A 19,393-nucleotide genomic window follows, 5' to 3' on the forward strand; every position below is an offset into this window, starting at 1 on the left:
CACCATCAATCAATCCGATAGAAAAAGGGTTTAAGGCCTCTGACAGCGCCATGGTGACTGAGCTGAGCCCAACCTGGGTCTAGCTTAATCCCTGATCTGTGTAAAGCCCTCTTCTGTGCTTTCCTCAGGCTGGGACAGCTGGAGAGGTTGCTCTCCATGAGCACAGGATGGCAGCTGTGGGCTGAAACTCGCTGAGCTGCCTCCCCAGTAGGGGATGGGCTTGTGAGGGATTTAAAAGAAAAAACATTACCATGTCTTTGTCAGTCTGCCATGCTCGCTTAAGCTGGCTGCTGGTGATTTGTAGTATTTTATAAAATAAAAACCAAATGCTTTCCCTTTATAAGGAAATATGCTATGAAGAGGGCTTCAAAGGAAAGATGATTAGTTACTATCCAACTGTTGCTAAATTCATTGCTTGATGGTCCATATACTGCATTTTTTAATGTCACTGATAGCTGATACAGACCATTGCCAAGCTGTTTGATAATTATTTATCAGCCATCTGCATCAGCATCATCTGCATGACCAGTGATGGCCAAAAAGCAGGAAGGAGAGAAAGGGCTTAAGCTGTAGGCAGGAAAGGGAAGGCAGAAACCAAGCAGCAAACAATTGGCACCTGGGCTCCATTGAAGACTAAAAGTGGGAAAAAATGGCTTAATTGAAAAATCTGCCTATTATGTGTGCAGTCTCCAAGGGGAAACAAACAAACCCATTCAAAGGAAGGGAAAAAAAAGGCAAAGAATTAAAAAATCCTTGTGCTGTTATGCAGAATTGGGGGGTTTAACTTTTCCCAATCTCTTCCCAGTCTCAGGCAGAAATATTTCTATAACCAAACCATCTCCCTTTTTCAAGCATTTAGCTGGATTGAGTAATTTCTTAAGTCCTCCATCATCAGGACCAGTTTGGGTTTGGCAGCTCAAACACCTTGGCAAGGCCAGGACAACTTCAGTGGTTCTCCTTGTCCTGAAAGAGAGGAGAAAAGGGAAGTTAAGCTCACTGCAGAATCAAAGCCTCCTGCATTTCATCTTTTGGCTTCGATTGCTCACCATGGAGTATGAGCCATAAAAAAAGGGGAGGTGGCACCAAATTGAATTAAAAAGTGCCCTTTCCCAGTGCTTTTATTCCAGACATTCAAAGGAAGCTCATTTTTCTTCTAGCATTCTTTCCCTCATTTTAGCAGAGCCATTCTCACCCCAGACCCCACTCAGCAGTTGTTCAATCTTTTGGCACTGGATCTGGACAAAGGAAGGGACACATCTGGGTCACAGGAAAGCACAGAGGGAAACCCTCCAAAACTGGCCAGAGAAAAATGAAATGCAGGAAGACTTACCTGCAGCTGGATGCTCTTTGCACTGGGCTTCCTTTAAAGGAATGGATTTGCTGCTGAACACATCTCAGGCTCAGATGTGACCAGGGAGAAGGTGGGATGGAGATGAGGAGTCAGACAGGAAATAACCAGGGAGATGCAGGGCCCAGGAACATCAAGGATGGAGAAGAGAAGGAACAGGGATTGTTCTCCTTGTTTAGATCCATCAGTGCTGAGAGCTTGGGAAGCACATGAGGGTACTAGAGGGATGCTGGGCAGGAGCAGGAGAACTCCAGGATAAGGGCAAGCTGCTCCCACTCCAGGGCTGGGCCAGGGAAGGAGGGGAATTATTTCTCTCCCCTTTCCAGTGGGATGCAGGTGCCACCCCATGCAGAGGCAGGAAAACTGCCTTGCAATCAAGGACAAAACCTGCCTGGCAAGCCCAGAATGCCAGCAGCCATTCCTCCTGGATTTCCTGCTTACAGGCATTTTAAGCTTGCTTTGTCTCAAAATGCCCTTTTTTGCCAAGGGCATTCCCATTTCTTTTGGATCCTGAACAGAGGTTTGGAAAGCTGACTTTGATGAGGGAACTGTTTCCTATTTTGATCTGTGTTAACTTGGAGTTTCCCTTGGCACCAAAATCAGGGGGTGAACCCAACCCTTGAAAGGCCATAAGATCCTAACTATCCAATCCCCAATCCCCTCAGCATTGGCTTGTGGAACCTTCTCAGGGTTAATTTAGCAAATTAAGGGTTTGGCAAGTTCAGGATCGAAACAACGAAAAAGATTCATGAAAAAGAAACGGAACTGAGGCTGGCTAAAAGCTGACGACTCATTACAACAATTCAGTGAAAAGGAAGCAGGAGTGATCCTATGAAAAACGCCAATCACTTGTTTTTAAAATTTTAAAAGTCTACCAGTAATTACATGCTTATAAAAACAGTAATACAATCAAAGTACTAATAATTTGGACAAATTAAATTAGGACAATATGAGACAATAGAGACAAAGAGTTACAGACAGTCCGGGTACCTTTTTCTGGGCAGCATAAGCCCGAAAAAGGACCCCCGTTAACAAAGGATTAACCCTTAAAAACAACAGCCTGTTGCATATTCATACATCTCATACATGAGGAATAAATTCCATGCAGACACAGGATTCTGTCAACATCATCAACTTCTTCCTCTGAATCCTAACGGCGCCTTCGAGGCAGGAAGAAGTTAGTTTCTTCTAATAAGAGAGCAATAAATTCTTTTTCTCTGAAAGATTTAGGTGTCCTGTAGCTGCTATCTCGCTGCGAGTCCTTTCTTTAAAAAAAGTCTCCTACATAACAGAGTTTCTATTTTAACATTTTGTTATAACCTAAAACTATATTTAACACGCTATTGAAGAGAATTAATACAGCATTACTTTCTAACACAACGCATATCATATTCATTTTAATATTTGCGAAAAGCCACTCACAAAATACGCATTTTTCACATTTTCAATACTCACCAAGCCATCTGGCCAGAGTTCTGTGCCCACCGAGGACACAGCAACCAGCAGGGACCTTCCTCCCATTCTCCAGCACAGGCTTCTTCCCTCCACACGCAGGGAGCTGCAGACACTCAGGGAACACCGATTTAGTCACAACAGGAGAGGCACAAGGATAATTTGGAACTCGTTGCGACCTCAATGCCGCCTAGACCCAGGAGAAAGCACTCTTACCATCAGCCGGAGCGGGGTATTTCCTGTACCGCCCTCTCTTCCCCCTACCCAAGGCGCATGGGCACACTGCCGCCATCATTGGAAGGGCAAGTGAGTGCCGCCCTCAGCCACCATCTTGGGTGTGGCGTAAAAGTGACCCTTTTTTGTCCCCCCTTTCCAGTTTTCACCCCTTGCAGAGGCAGGAAAACTGCCTTGCAATCAAGTACAAAACCTGCCTGGCAAGCCCAGGATGCCAGCAGCCGTTTCTCCTGGATTTCCTCTCCGCAATCTTTGGTACTGGCAGAAGCCACTCCTGGCTGAGCCGCCATCTTTGTTGTGGTACCCTTAAGCATCCCCCGCTCCTCACACAGGCGTTTCTCTTGTTGGCTGCCTCAACCCGGTCCCGACGCCGATCCCGCGCTCTCAGCGCCATTTTCTGCTGCTTTTCCCGGCGGGAGAAAACGGTTGGCGGGGTCAGCGGCACCGGAGCCCCGCGAACCGCGGTAGGGAGCGGCGACGATGCCTCTGCCGGAGTCCTGCCGCGGCCGCCATCTTGAGTGTGGCTGGAGCCCGACCCGGCTCACGCAGGATCCTGGTACACGGGCGCTTCGCCGTCTTGAAACGGGAGCTCTGTCCCCTCCGCGCCTCCGCCGCCCGCCGCAACCGGCCCCGCCGCTGTCGTTCTTCCCAGCCACCGCCCCGCACGGCGGCCCCTCAAGCCCGGTCGCGCTCCTCTGCACTCCTCACTGTGCTTCACCGCTCCCCTCTGTGCACAGCAGCGCTCTGTGCCCACAAGGTGGCAGCACCGCCCCCCTGCCCGGGCCGGGCTGGACGCGCCTTGGGGCAGGCAGGGAACGGAGACCGAAGCTGCCGGAGATTGATTTTGGAGCGATTCCCTTCAGCCCCAGCAGCTGTTCCTGCGGTTTAAGGGCACTTGGTTGGTTCATTCCCAGGTAAAAACGTTATAACATTGGTTTCAAAACGACTACGCATCTCTAGTCAGAGTTTCCTGCATTCCTGTACACAATAGAATGGATAGATTATTTCCAAATTATTCTTTCCAAATGGTTTTAGAGATAAATTCCAATTCTTTGCCCATACCTATAAAAACGAAAAACTTGACAGGTTTTGGTGTTCTACACCCACCCCTCCGTGTGAATTTTCTGGCAGCTTTTGGTCCCTCTGGGGCAGGGTAACCCAGCATGACCCCCCCTCATTCCCCACTCACCTGCTCCTCCATCACAGCCTGGTGTGACCGTGTTCACAGGAGTCTGAGGATGAGGGAAGAGACGAGGAGTTGACTCCATGTTTCAGAAGGCTCGATTTATTATTTTATGATCTATATTCTATTAAAAGAATAGAAGAAAGGATTTCATCAGAAGGCTGGCTAAGAATAGAAAAAGAAAGAATGATTTCACAAAGGCTTGTGTCTCGGACAGAGAGTCCGAGCCAGCTGGATGTGATTGGCCATTAATAAGAAACAACCACATGAGACCAATCACAGATGCACCTGTTGCAGCATTCCACAGCAGCAGATAATCATTGTTTACATTTTGTTCCTGAGGCCTCTCAGGAGAAAAAATGCTAAGGAGAGGATTTGTCAGAAAATGTCATGGCTACAGCCTGGCTCTCCCTCCTAGGGACATTGCGGTGCCCCAGATGAAATCAGAGGCCCCAAGTCTCCAGTCCCTCTCGCTCAGCCTTACTTCCTCACCCCCAAAGAAGGCACAGAAGGAATCAAACTGCCCTGGACAGCAGAGTGGTGCTTTATTCAAGCCCTTTCCACGAGTACATCTCTCCCAAAAGGGACTCTGCTGCAAGAATGGGGGGCAGCCCCCAGAAGTTCCTCCCCAGCCCTGCAGTCACAGGAGAGAGGCAGAAAGAGGGAGGGGCAGCAGAGAGGACACAGGAAGAAAAGTAAGAACGGGGTGCAGAATGAAGTTGAAAAAACAACCAAAACCAAAAACAACAACAAAACCTGGGATGGGCAGCATAACAGAGAGGGATTAAAAAAGAATGGGTTTTGGTTCCTCATCTCTTCCTCATCAATTCCCTTATTGGTGACATTCAGCAGCGGTGCCAAACAAGCACAGAAAACAAATGGAAGAAGAAATGCAGATAGTCAGCAGCCACCACCTATCAAAATTCATTTTAAATAGAGTTCAAAGGTCTCTAAGAGCAAGGTGAGGTGTAAATGGAGATACTCACACAGAAGTACTGCCAGCTGCTATTTTCAACATTTCTTCTGAGTTTCATCTTCATTTGTTTATCTCTCACCTAAACAAGAGAAAAAAAAACGAAAGAAATGTGACCTTTCAGGCAGACAAAAAATGTGGTTGGTCCTTAAGAAAGCATTTTATTCTGCCTGTATAATAACCTGTTGGGAACAGTAGGAGCTTTTAGCAAAATGTCTCTGTGCTGTTGCAGTTGTTCTGCCACTGTGAGAAATCACAGGCACGGCTGCAAGGCTCCTGCAGCTCACCCTGGTGAGGGTCAGAGACCACTTATCCCTGCAGGGATCCCTGGGAATAATGATGGTGGGAAACGTGGAGGGAGCTGGATAAATAAATACTTGCCATTTCCTTACCAAAAAACCCCTCAAAACAAAGCTATAGAAACAGTTTGCCTCTGAATTAGGAGAACTTAAATTAATTCTTTTAGGTCTGCTTTTGGTTCAACATTCATCAATCTGAATTGGAATATGCATAGAGGAAGTAATTAAAGGTAGCTGAAATTTAAGAATAAATGTCTATTTCCTTGTTCATAACCTACATTGAAACACATTAAAACCCAGTGTTTTGCTTTAGAGCTGCTTGGCATTGACTTCATTCAGTCTTAGACTCATCAGGTGATAAAAACACGGGGAAATATATTCTTTGTTTCATGAAGAATGCATTATTAATTAGAAAGGCATAGGTTTAATCAGAGTCACTGCTGATACCAACATTGCTTGGCTAAGTTCAAAGTACTGACACAAGAACATCGTAACAAAAGCCATGTCCAACAGAGCCTCAAACATAAAGACACAGTTCAAAGTTTTTCAGATGTCCTACAGTTGCTAAGGTATCTCCAGAAAGGTGAGCAAACTGAAAACAGCACAGGAAATTTTAAACCCATTTCTCTTTCTTTCCCCTTAACTTTCTTGTGGGCAAGAGAAAACTCCTAATCCAGGGAATGAAATGTAATTTTCATACCTCAGTCATGAGTAGTCCCCTCAGTTTCAACCAGACCCAGTGTTCAGTGAAATCTTAGAAAGGCTCAGATCAGCAGTATGAAATTCCAATTCTATTTGTGAAAGGAGCTATTTTTTCTCCATTCCCCTCCCTCCCCAACATCAAGTGGGAAAGGCTCAAAATGAAAAATAATTCTTACAAAATTATACTTTGACCTAATAAGTTCGCTACAAGTTGCACCAGAAAGAGAAAGGAGAGCAGAATCAGAGGTTATCAAACTCAATAGAAAATCCAGCTCATGCTATCTCCAAAAGCCTCATTTCATTTATCCAGGATTTTTAAAAAAACCCCACATAATAAAAACTTCACATATTTTGTTAAATGCTATCATTTCTATCTGAAATATTCATTATTACTCTGCTTTTCAGAAGTGAATTAGAAAGTTTTCTGCACCCACCTTCCCCAAATCTGATTCTAAGTGCTTGCCAGTTTAATCCCTTAGGAAGCAAAAGCAGCCCCATGTGTCTCAGGATCAATAGAAACTAAACAACAAAGCTTGACAAAGTCTATTCAATTGTCAATAAAGTCAAGAAATATTTTCCACTGTAGAGACAGCTATCACCAGCCTGTGAATTTTGCTTTAGTGAAGAATTTTAGGTTTAGTGAAGAAAAAACGAGGTCTTCCTTGCCAAATCAGTCAGGAGTTGTTCTACTCTACTGCCAGTATGGGGTGAGTGTAAACACCACATTCCTCACAGCATCACCCACAAAGAATTCCTCTTGAAAATGAAGGCTGCTTTTGAGTTGGACCCAACAGATGAGAACTCCCTGGTGTAGCACAGTGATGGCAGCATGGCCAGGCTCTGCACTGGAAGGCTGAGACCCAGCAGCAGATTCCTGACCAGATCTCCAAGGCTGAGTGTGCAGGGGTGCTGTGGTACCCCGGCCCCCCTGGCCGCACACTTCCAGCCACCATCACTTCCTCTCAGAAGGACAGGAGAGAAAATAAGAAAAGCAGGAACTGGAAAGCTCAGGCTAAAGTCAGGCAGGTCACTGATGAAACAGAGTTAACTTGAAAAATCTTATTTATCAGCAATTAAAAAGAGTATTATGTTATTACACACTATTATTAGACAGTCAGCCAGCCAGCCTGACCCCAAGCACGCTGCAGCATCGGGGCCAGGCAGTGCCCATCTCCCAGGAGCCAATTTACCCATCCTTCTCAAGGGAATTGACCTGCACACAGTTCCACAGTGGAGCTGCCAGGCTGCCAAGAAAAATATCTCTGGCTAAGAGTCAAACCCTAATACATAAACCTATTAAATGATTAAATGATATTGTGTTACTGGCTCTTTCTTCTATTTCAAATTTTGAAAATTATTCCCAAGAATTTTCAAAATATTTCATAGGAAAAAGGTCTTTTTATGCTAAGATGTAAGGTGTGCGTGATTGAATGTTTCATTCCACATGCTTACAAGCTGAGCCTTGACCAAGTTAAGAGGTGGAAGGACGTGCTCATTGGAACGGAGAGATGGAAATAATGAAACTCTGAACACAAGAGAAAGGTTCACAGAAACATCAAAATTCCTTGCTGAGCCAAGACAAAGGAGATAATTTTATCCAACAGATAGAAAAGCTCAGGTCAGAATCGTGACCGTTGCTTCTCAAGAGCAACATCCACTGAAACACACAGTCTGCAGGTGGAATGAGGTTAAACCTTCCCAAAATGGGAAAAAACCCTTGACTCTGACCTCGATTATTTCATCATCTACACTTATTTACCATTTCAAAAATGGTACTAGGGTGTTCTTGTGACTTAAAAATCTTTGTCTGAACAATCACCACATTAGAGAAAATTTTACATCAGGATAACCTTGTGTTGAAATTATCCAAAAGAACAGGATAAAGTGAAATGATCATGCTGCAGGCATTTTTCTCATTTTTAGCAAATAGAATGCACTCGTATTGAGGGATGTTTTGAACAAAACACATTCACATTACTGCACGATCACGTGAAAAATACTCCTCTTCATCTTCAGTATCTCTCACAGAATTAACACCAGGATGAAGTTGCAAAGTGAAAAATACTGTATAAGGAGTGGTATTGCCCCACACACGGGATACCTGTGTGCGCTTCAGAGAGATTCATCCTGAGTTTGCTCCAGCCCCTGGAAACACCATAAACATGAGGCAACCATGGGACTGTTCCACAGCTTCTCTCCAAGCTTGTGACATGGGTTTATGCTCCCAATAGCTACTGCAAGGAGTGCAAGTCAACAGCAAGGGGTGGCAGAATTGGACAAAAATACCAGCATTATTGGCACATGAGAAATTAAATATGGATTACCTGAAAGACCTGAACTCTGCACCTTACCTAGTGCAACTTCAATGCTGAGGCTTTGAAACAGACACTGTAATTTACAACTTCTAATTTTTATGTCCTGTAGATGTGAAATCCCCAGCCACCAATCCAGAGTAACCAGCTGAGTAACCAACTATTTGCTATTAAGATTTTATACCACCTTCTCCAGAGTAACCACCTGAGTAACTAACTATTTGCTATTAAGATTTTATACCATTGTAAGCCTTATTGCTTACAATGTTCCTTTTCAGCAAACATACGGGTTGCATGACTACCTAAACTCAACGTATCCCCCACCATTTGTAAACTGTTACCAAGAGAAACTGTTTTTTCTGTGCTAATTGTTGACATCATATATTAGCAGGAATAGAGTGAGCATGGAGTAAGATTTTACACAGCAAAACAAAGAAGGCTCATAGACAGTAAACCCTGGATCCCAGCCCCAAAACCCTATTTTATACTCATTTCTTTGGCTTTGGGAAGACATTAGGACAGCCTGCAGCTTCGCAGAAATTGAACAATGACAATCCTAGCTAAAGCAGCTGTTCTGCAGATGCAAAGGAAGATGTAGAATGTTTCCTGGACAAGCAGCCTGAAAATGACTCTCTCACAGATGAATAAGCATCAATACAAAACACACTGTTACAAACCTAGTATTTCCATATAACAGATAATGAAAAACCATCTGTCCATTCTGGTTATTTGCCAAGCAGCCAGCCCAGCACACCATTTTACTACCTGTATCTAAGGTATCCTACTAATAAAGAATATTTCTTAACTGTTTTCATTTTGTCTGCACGTGCTGATTAATAACTTCATCATTTAACCCACCTCTTCCAAAGTTAGTCATGTACATAACAAGGAGATTAATTCCTGAAAGTATAACTGTGCTCCTCTTTTGGATTTGGAGGAAAAAAAAAAAGAGCTTCTTTAGTGCAATCAGTGAAAATTAGGGCCAACATCTTATTCTGCAGGAATTTCCCCAGTTAAGCATAATATTTCTAAGGCCTTCTAATGATCAATATCCTGTGCTCTCAATATCCAGTTCCAGTCCTGGTTGTCTTTTAGATACCAGAAGCCAGCGGGTATTAAGAGATAAATTGTACTCAGCGCTACTTTAGTCCAACATGTAACATGAAGAGTATGTTTGCAATTAAAATTCACACAATGCAGTATTTGAAGTGAACACATTGCACTATCAGTAGCAGCACAAGGCAATGATGAAAAATCCACAATGGCGTGGTGCTGTGTGCTGCATTATGCAAATGGATGCAGCAAAGGTCAAAGCTTATCTCAATCTCATAATAATGTAGTCTAGGGAGAATAATTAATTTACAGTGTGCTTTCTTCTTTTGTGTACCACAACACTAAAAGCCATTTTATTTGGGAATTTTCTTGCTTTATACTGCAGAGAGAAATAATATCAACGGCTTTCAATTTCCTCTTCAGGAACCAGGGCAGGAGGGAAGGCACAGCTCTTTATTTTCCATAGCAACACCAGGCTAAAATTAAGCACCAAAAATACTGCCTTTTAATTACTAAAATGCTGTTAAATTTCAGTGTTTAGGAATGAGATTCAGGAACCAGGGCAGGAGGGAAGGCACAGCTCTTTATTTTCCATAGCAACACCAGGCTAAAATTAAGCACCAAAAATACTGCCTTTTAATTACTAAAATGCTGTTAAATTTCAGTGTTTAGGAATGAGATTGCTGTGCCCAACAGCTGCCTCATGTTACAAGGGCACAAGTGTTTCAACAACTTCCATGAAGCAAGCAGTGCTCTAAGGATTCAGTTATATTGCACAGCTCCCTACAGAGGGTCACAGGTGAGATGTAGGATATATTTGTGAATTACTGAGGCCCTGTGCTGGGGATGGGAAGTGCGATCCAGAGCAAAAAGTTGGTGAAGCTGGACCATAAAAAGCCAGGATGCAAACCTGAGTCTGAGGTGCTGGTGGCAAGGTGGCAAACTGGTGTTCCATGAGTTCTGATTCTGATACTCTAATCCCCATCTTCTCCATCCACTGGGCCAGCTCTGTTTTCCTCTCTCTGCCAAAAAACACAAGAATTTCTCAGCTCTGTAAGAAAAATAGCCTCCAAGAGCGATGTTCAGAGCAGCCCAAGCTACCTGATGCAACCTCTTTTTCACACCTATTTTTAAATACATGTTACACATACAGAGATTTTAAAAGAGTGGTCCTCTGACATAAGCCTCAGGAGAGCAGCTCTCTAAGCAATAGGATGAGATGTTGGTGTTCTTTCAAATCCAAGGGATCTTATTCCTTACTCTCAAATATTTGTACTGATTTGGCATTTTGAGCTGGAAGCTAAATAGAGCTGCCTGGGAATCAGAAGGGGTCACACTGCGCAGATGACAAAAAACTGCCATGACCAAGAAGCAGTAATTCTCTTACAGGAACCCATGTTTCACACAACTGCTTTACACAATTAACTGAGGACTAATTGATCCCACAGGAAATCTGTCATTCATCAGGAACTTTAGCTTCCCAATTCCAGCTTCACTTCCTGTAGCTTATTTTTTCCTTCTGTTTTCTAGAAAGCTGCCTGCTTGTGGTTGTTTCTAAGGAACCTGAACAACGTGACCTTCATGTGATCCAGTGGCTTCTAAAGCTCATTCCCTACTCCTTGCGCAGGTCAGAACAACTCTTGTGTGGTTTTTATGTCCCTTAGGTGACAAACTTGCACACAGGCAAGCACCTTTCCCCATCCCTAGAGATCATCTGTCACTGTTACCTCGAGTGTTCATCACAAGATGCAGAACTAGACCAGCGGCAATGCCATCCAAACTCACACAGATCCAGCTGTCCTTCTGTCAGTTACCTTGACACACTCTGGATGCAACCCCAGCAATTTCCAGGGAAGGTGGAAAAGCTGCAGAGTAGTTAATGTTGACAGTAGTTGCTAAAAGGTCATTCAGAGACATTCATTAGTTGTTTGCTGTAGCAGACAGTCACTATTATTGGCAGCAGAAATTGGCAGGAAGCACTGTTATTGTCAGAAAGCATTAAAAGAGTGTCATTTGTCAATAGGTGCTCTTCCACAGAGCAGCAGGCTAAGAAAACTCCGTCTCTCAATTTAACTGGAAAAAACAGCATAAATACCCAGACATGTTTTTATCTGCATCTCTGATGTGGGCATGGAAGATTCTTTAGGAACTCTGCATCAGCCCACTACCCTGTCTGGGAGCAGAAAAGCAGAAAACATGCAGAAGCATTTTACCCTGAATTTCAGTTTCTGGGGTTCTGCTCTGAGTTTTTCCAGAATGAAGAATCTCTGTGACTATCCACCTGTCAGGCTCATTTAGCACTAACTCTCTTTCTAAGCACAGAGACTTGGATGTTGCTATGTAAATGAACTCAGATCTGTTTGCCCTTTATTGGCAAGGGGAAAAAAACATAGTAAGATTCAAGATCCCTTTTTTTCCCGTGTATTTCAGCAAATGTAACCATAATACATTAAAGACTTGCAAGGTGGAAGTAAATTATAAATCCAAGTTGCATCCCTCTATAATTTTGCATTATGGCAGTACAATAATGGAATTAATAAAACTTGCATTTTAATGCTGTCAAGTTACATTAAAAAGCATTATTTAGCCCTCCCCAAGCCTACACTCTAATAAATGTCAAGTCCCCAACTCTTAGGTATTTAAATATTTGCACAAGGAGTCTTTAATAATAAGAACACACACTGCAGATACGTGTGCTGTTGTACTATTAAACTGAAATAAATAACCTGGGACAATTATTCCCAGTCCTAACAAAGCTGATTTGCTAATCAAATGTCAATAAAATGACTTATTTTTAATATGGACACAATTGCACTAATAACTTAGAGTTATTTAATAACGGCTTTCAGAAGGAACACAGAAGCACTGTTGGTTTTTTCATGGCACCCTTCATTCTCCTGCTGGCTTCCCTCACCTCAAGCATTCAGAATCCCTTTCATTCAATAAAGCAGTCAAAGGCTGGCACTTGACTTTCATTTCCATCTTTGTCCCTGTCACAGGAGAGGGGACAAGCAAGAAGATGGGAGAGATAACAGAAGAAAGGGAATAGTTTATAGCACAGCACCTTTTGTTTGTAGTTTATCTCACTGCTCACCAGCCAGGTCTCCATTTTCTATTGGATTGTCCCAACACTTTTCTCTAAGAAAGGAAATGAGCCACTTGCTGTAGCACACTTGGCCTAGCTCAGCCCTTCATTTGACTGTCTGCTGGATGCATTCAGCTTTCCAGGAGAAGTTCAACAGCTGAAAGCCAGGGCAATACCATGGGACGGGAAATACAAAGCAACTCCATGGGAACTGGCAATAGCAGAAGTGTTGATGAAAATCTCATGCCCTTGGGGCTGCTGACAGCTTTGAGTACTCATTTTGACCTTGACCATAACTCTTGTCCTCATTCAAGAGCTTTCCTTTTTATTCTGTTCATTAACAATGAAATTGAATTTCTAAATGGAGTTACACAGTGAAAGAGGGGGACATGTTCTCACTTCAAAGATTGACATATTCTTAAGGGACTTTTCATGTACCCTGTTGGTGAGTCATCAAGGAAAAGATGGTTACTGAGTTACAAAAGCAATAAAACAGGCAATTTACTAAAACGCTACCTGAAAATATCCATGGAACAATGAGTCTGATTAGCTAACAGCAACAGATGGGTTTCTGATTACAAGTTTTATGACTCTTGGATAACATAAAGCCCTTTTTTTCCTCAAAAGGAAGTTGCAGCACTTCATGCATTTGCTGAGCTTAGTGTTGTCAGCCCTATAAATCACTCCAATTGCACTCCCAGAAATAAGATCGGCACTGTATGGTTAGAAATTTACAGTGTGCTAATAAATTACTTGAGAGATAATTTCTGGCTTTCAATATCTAGTCCAAAGAACTAGATATTCCTACAGCCAAAGGCATTTATTGCTGGTAAAAATCTAACTATTAGCACCAGTTAATTACATTTACTAATGACCATAACTGACCTGGAGCAAGTTGTTCCTTACATGTAAAATCAGTAAAAGATCATTTCTGATGATGGGTTTTGATTATACTTGCAAGATGGAATAACACAAGACAGGTAGACTGTACACTTGGTGACAGCTTTTTATAACATTTCCCTGGCTGGAAATAAAGAAATACTTCTGGTCTTACTTCAGCTTTGGGGCAAACCAAATTATTCAGTTCCTTCAAAGTAGCCAAAAATCACATTTTCTCAGTGTTTGTTTCAAGCTCTGCTGTGTTGATTCTATCACAAACCAGTATTAATGGAACGCCACAATCACACTTGCACAGAAATCAAACGCTGAGGCACTACGTCCTGGCACTGTCATACAGTACCCAAGGGCAAGTGAGTCCTTGACTGCAGGAATCATCTTTGTTATTACTCTACTATTGCTATTTTAAAGACTGATATTTATTTAAGGACTAATAATTATTATTCTAATGCCACATCAAAAAACTTACTGACAACACAGTGTTTGACACAAGAGTGAACTTAAAACAAATTAGAAAAGTGCAGCATCATCTCTAGAAGTACTCCTTCAACTTGATCTTCTATTAAGGCAAAAATGGGCAGAACTCAGCTGAAGAGGTGGCAGATCAGAATTACCCAAGCACTAAATAAAAGCAAAGTAAAATAATAACCCAGCAGCCAATTCAGTAGAAATGACAGGATAACCTTTTCCAGCTGTGTGGTTTTAAGTTTCATAAAGGCAGAAGTCCCCAGACTATTTCCAGTGGAGGTGCAGGTGTGGACACCACAGCTGTTCCACAGACAGCTCAGTGGTCACACAGTGACACTCTGCTCACCAGGCTCCTTCAGGCTGAGAAGGTCAAAGGACATAGAACAAAAAAACCATTAAAATGTGTGTTAATGATGTCACATTTGTCCATGAGCAACCATCATTATTCCAGAGAGGCCTCTGTGCCAAAGGATGCCCTCAGAGACACTAAGTCTTGCTAGAACAATCTCTGTTAGAACCAGGGCTCACCCTGCAGAGCTCTGCAGCATCCCCATGTGCAGCTGCTCCATTTGCCCACAGGAAGCTCTCCCTGCAGCCACATGGAAGCAGCTGCTCACTCAGCCTGCTTCCCTCCCACCTGGCCAGCATCAACTGCTCAGTTCCTGACACAGAGATCAGCCCTACCCCATTCCTTCAGCACCAGCCTGACCAGTGCAAACAGCAACTAATTTCCTCTTTAAACTGACACTGCAAGGCTCATGCTGTGCACTATGAATACCTTTTTAGTTTTTTTGAATCTTGAAGGAGCACACACAGTAAGACATATAAATGAAGGCTACAGAATTTTGGAGTGCCTGGCATTGGAATGATGAGCTACAAACATCTGAAGGAGTTTCACAAGATACTTTTCTTAATCTGAATTATGTTTAATGAAGTACAAAAAAACTTCAGATTGTTCTCAAATTTATCACGGTTTTACCTAACAATGCTCTGGTCTGTCTGACACACAAATCTGCAAATTAATTAGTCCTCTGAAAGAGCCATGTGGACACAAGATTTCTATCTAAATAAAGACCCCATCCAAGCTGTTTTTCCTGCTTCTGTGGCTCAAGAAACCACCTGTTTAACTGGAAACAACAGATAATTAGCCCATAACTGCAGCTGCTTGCATGTTGTCTGGTCTACTGACATATCCTTGAAACTATTATGCCCAATTAGTAGTTTGGATGGTTTCTCCCTTCTAGCAGTTAAAAGGGAACAATCTCTTGAAAAAGGTGGTCTCTCTTAGGCTTTCCACTGAATATGTCACTCAGCCACCCTTAGGCCACTGCTCTAAGGTAAAAAGCTGTGCCTTGATAAACCAGTTGCTGTTTTTCCCTGTAACTAGTAGCGTGCACTGGGCACATGCACTCCATTGTACAGCCACTGCCTGCTGAGTGCACTCCATGGTTAACAACCTCAAAGCACCTCTAATTTAAATCACTCCAATATTATATGCACATTCTTCCTGAAGAAATGCAGAATACTTGTGAAATATTGCTTTTAAGAATCATGGTTTAACCTCTAAAACACCTACACACCAAAAAAAGTCTATTACAGCTTGTACAGTTTTACATTTTACTTTATGGCTACAGTAAAACAAAATGAATTATTTTGGTGCCAGATGAAATATTTTAACAGCAACATTTAAAGTAAGTATTATTTTGAATAGCACTAGAACATGAAAATGCTTAATGCCATAGAGGAGTTGGCTTTGGCACAGGGCAGATAAGCAAAGACTGCACAACACTACATTAAGCACTGAGATGTACGTGTTCCTCAGACCAGTTGTGCTTATCAGCTATACATAATTCCAATGTCTACATTCCTCCTGAAGCCGTGGCTCCCTGCAGGTCTCTCCCAAGCCGTGAGGGCACACACTAAACTCAGAACCCAGGCAACGCTGCCGCCCAGGACTCGCAGTGCAGCCCGCAGGGAGGGCCGGCCAAGGAGCTGTTCCTCCCCAAGTGCTGAAGGCAAGCCCGGGGCCGGCAGAGGGCGAGATGTCTTACAGTCCATCCTGTGGGGCACTTCTTCAATGGCAATGAAGAAATCGATCGGTAGCAGACTCTCCTGCGTGTCTGGGAAGGAATTTAGCAGTTGAACTCCTTACCTGACTTTAGCACACTGCTCCCTAAATGTATTCTCCCTGCTCTCCTCCTCCAAGTGATGTTACTGCTCATCTCTGAGGCTGAATTCCCACTGCCAGGCCAATGGCACTTTTCTTGCCTAGCAGCAGCAATTCTTTGGGATCTTCTGCTGTGCGACTCCTTTGCAAAAGGAGGTGTCAAGTCACCATTTGAATTCCCTGCCAAAATGGCCTTTGGAGAAAGATGATGTGCACCACCAAAGCCTCTGCAGTGACCAGCAGCTGTAGCAGCTGTGACTCTGTCCCTCTCCAGAACCAGCTTTGCCTTGCTGCTATCTGCCTTGCCTTGAGGACACGTTTCCATGCTGCTGTGGGCACAGCAGCTTCTGGCAAACACCACGACTGGGGTCTCACTCTGCTTGTTCCCTTTCTCCCCTGGTGCTCAGGCTGACTGCTTGCCCTGGTGCTGCTACTGTGACTGGCCTCAGGCTACACAGGTCTCGGCAGTGCACCTACCACCCACAGCTTGCCTAAAAAATCAGCATCCCCAAAACACTTCACAGGTCTAGGGGAAGGTTTTAGTAAAGTAAAAAAACATATTTCTGAGAACAAAGAAATATCCATGAATTTGTCAATGATTACAGTTAAGACAGATGGAATTTTTATTTCTAATTGTATACTACTTGACTGATATTTTACTTATTTCGGAGGGATACAGTTTCCTCAGATATTCTGTAGTCAATGCAGCATACAAATTTGGCTACCATGGCCTGTATAAAGAACATTTTTGCAGTCATGTTGTTCGTCTCCAGCCCAGCATTTGCAAACAAAGCTCACTTAGGCAACTTTTCTTACATGGGATGTTTATGGATTTGTGTTGTCTGCTAAGGCACTGCATTCAAAGTGAATTCTTTTATTGCAGCACATTTTTGAAAAAGCTCTTGCTGCATCAGAACCACAAAAGTTTCACAGAAGGTAAAAACCAGTATAAGTCTTGAGTGCCTGTAAATAAGACGGAGTGACAGATGAGTTGCTCTCTGGCATTTCTGGCTGAAAGCAGCTCTAGAAACACATGCCATGGTAATGACACAGGAGGTAAGAAAAGGCATCGGCCCATTAGAGCAAGTACAAAAACAGCAGAAAGATAAACCAGGTTGATGTTGATATTATGTAACATCCTCCACCAATTTTAACAGATACTGTGTTTTCTGCCTTAAAAACACAACCATCAAAATAATAAAAAGCAAAAAACAATTATGCCCCACTCCTGCAGCACAAAACTTCAGTTTAGAAAATTCTAGTCCAAATTCCAACTCAAGAACCCTTTTTTGGTACTGGCTGCAGCAAATCTCCACGCCTCATTTTGACAATTATGCCATTAAGTGTTTAGATTAAGCACTTTTGTAGTGCATCTGCACAATTAAATACCAGTGGCTTGATGGTGGGAAACCTCTTGCTCCACTGAAGGCAGAAGCCCATCTCATTGACATGCTAGCCAGCCATCCTCTCATTCCCTACATCATCCATGAAAAGAAAAACTATTTTCATCCTATCCCAAACTGCACATGACAGCACAAATAAAGTGCTTTCAGCTTTACAGTATCCATTACAGTTAATTATCCAGAGGTCCTTGGCATAAACTGTGAAAAGTCCTTGCTTTTTGAATAAATGGACTCCATCCAAATTCTACAGGCACCTGAGCTGACTGCAAATAAACACAAATGAGGAGTGCTGCCATTTTGTAACAAACAAAGGCCTTTTCTCTAGGAAGTTGTGTGACACAGGATTTTACTGCCCTGGATTTCCAGGATAACAGAGAGCATCATGTGTTAGCAGATAAAGCTAAGCATGCATGGTTTATCATATTTCAAGAGATAAGGCTAACAACAGGAGAAAACACTAATTTTTATGTAATCTTTTTCCCTTCATCAAGTCAGCAGAGCTATTCCACTACCAGTTTATTCAGTGTCAATTAGACTGCTCATGATGCTATCATAAATCACCTAACAAATGAGAAATCTCCCAGAACCTCAGATAATACAAGAGAAAGAACATCCAAGTAGACTACAGGCTAGAAATTTGCAAGTGGAAGGGACAAACTCCATTAGTGCGTTGAACTTACCTAAGCACCGGAGTTCTGTTTAGTTCTAAGGCTACTGAGTTGACAAAAGCTCAAAACTTAGTAATGAATCCCTTTTCCCTTCAGAACTGGAACAACAGAAAAGAAAATCAGCATTTTACCATTTCAGTTCCATGTTAAATCCCATCTTTTTGACACCTCATTTGTTAAGGTTAATGTTTGCCTTTCATTGTCCCTAAAGAAATTCTGCCCATTATACTCACCAAAGTTACCTGGCATTTTATAGTAGAGTCAGCATTTGCTCTGTTGTGAGCTCTGCATAGTAGGTATTTTACACTCTCTCCTTCCTCTGGGTGAAATTATTTCTGTAAAAATGGCTATTCTAGGTGTCTATTTTGGGATGAACCTATATGATAGCTGCTGCAAAAAGGTTGTCATTAAAATTGAAATGCAGGAGCACTACACTCCTCAGATTGCTTCACCCTTGTTCCACAGCACTTACATTTGTATTGATTTTATAATGAATGCACACGAGATGAGGAAAGCGCTGACTTTCCTTGCTCTGCCATGTCCACTGCTGCTTTCCTTGTCCAAGTCAGGTGCAGCGTCTCACTGAACTATTAAAAAAGACAGACTAACAATAGGGGAATGATTTTCTCTTACAGCAAAACCATTACAGAGCTTCCCTCCCGAGGCACTAGGTGTTAACTAGCTGAGTGCATTAAAACAAAAAAAAAGACTGACACCTGTGATTTAGTGCTTTCTAGAACGCACAGCTTGGAAAAAAGGCAGTTTGGAATGCCAGTAAAACACTGACTGAAGCACCACTGGCAAGCATCTCCCATCCCATCACCCTCAGCACACAGAGATCCCATGGGTTGCATTGTGTAAAGGTCTCCCAGTGAGGATGGCAACGAGTTAGGCTGAAGTAAGGTACTAAAACACTGCCAAAGATTGGAGAAGTTATCCTAGGACATCAGGCCCATTTTCTTACCTGTGAGACCTCTTGAAGACGTCATTTAGAGATAGTACCTAAACCATTAGCTGGCACTAGCAAGATGGAGATGGCAGTTCAGTATCAGTGTAAGCACAGCTCAGAATGCCAAAGGAGAGCAATGCCGAACTCACACTTCAACACTGACCTTAAACAAATAAACCCTGTCAATAAGATACTTCCCC

At 42.8% G+C, this 19,393-nt stretch overlaps 1 protein-coding gene across 3 annotated transcripts in view; it reads right to left on the bottom strand.

Annotated features, from left to right (window-relative positions):
• The window catches only part of LOC139586170 (uncharacterized), a 266,979-nt gene that overhangs the window by 134,758 nt on the left and 112,828 nt on the right, over positions 1-19,393 (bottom strand). The window lies entirely within an intron of this gene.

Source organism: Agelaius tricolor, unplaced genomic scaffold (assembly GCF_023055355.1).
Source record: "Agelaius tricolor isolate 1412-34295 unplaced genomic scaffold, bAgeTri1.0.p SCAF_106, whole genome shotgun sequence".
Classification (NCBI taxonomy): domain Eukaryota; kingdom Metazoa; phylum Chordata; class Aves; order Passeriformes; family Icteridae; genus Agelaius; species Agelaius tricolor.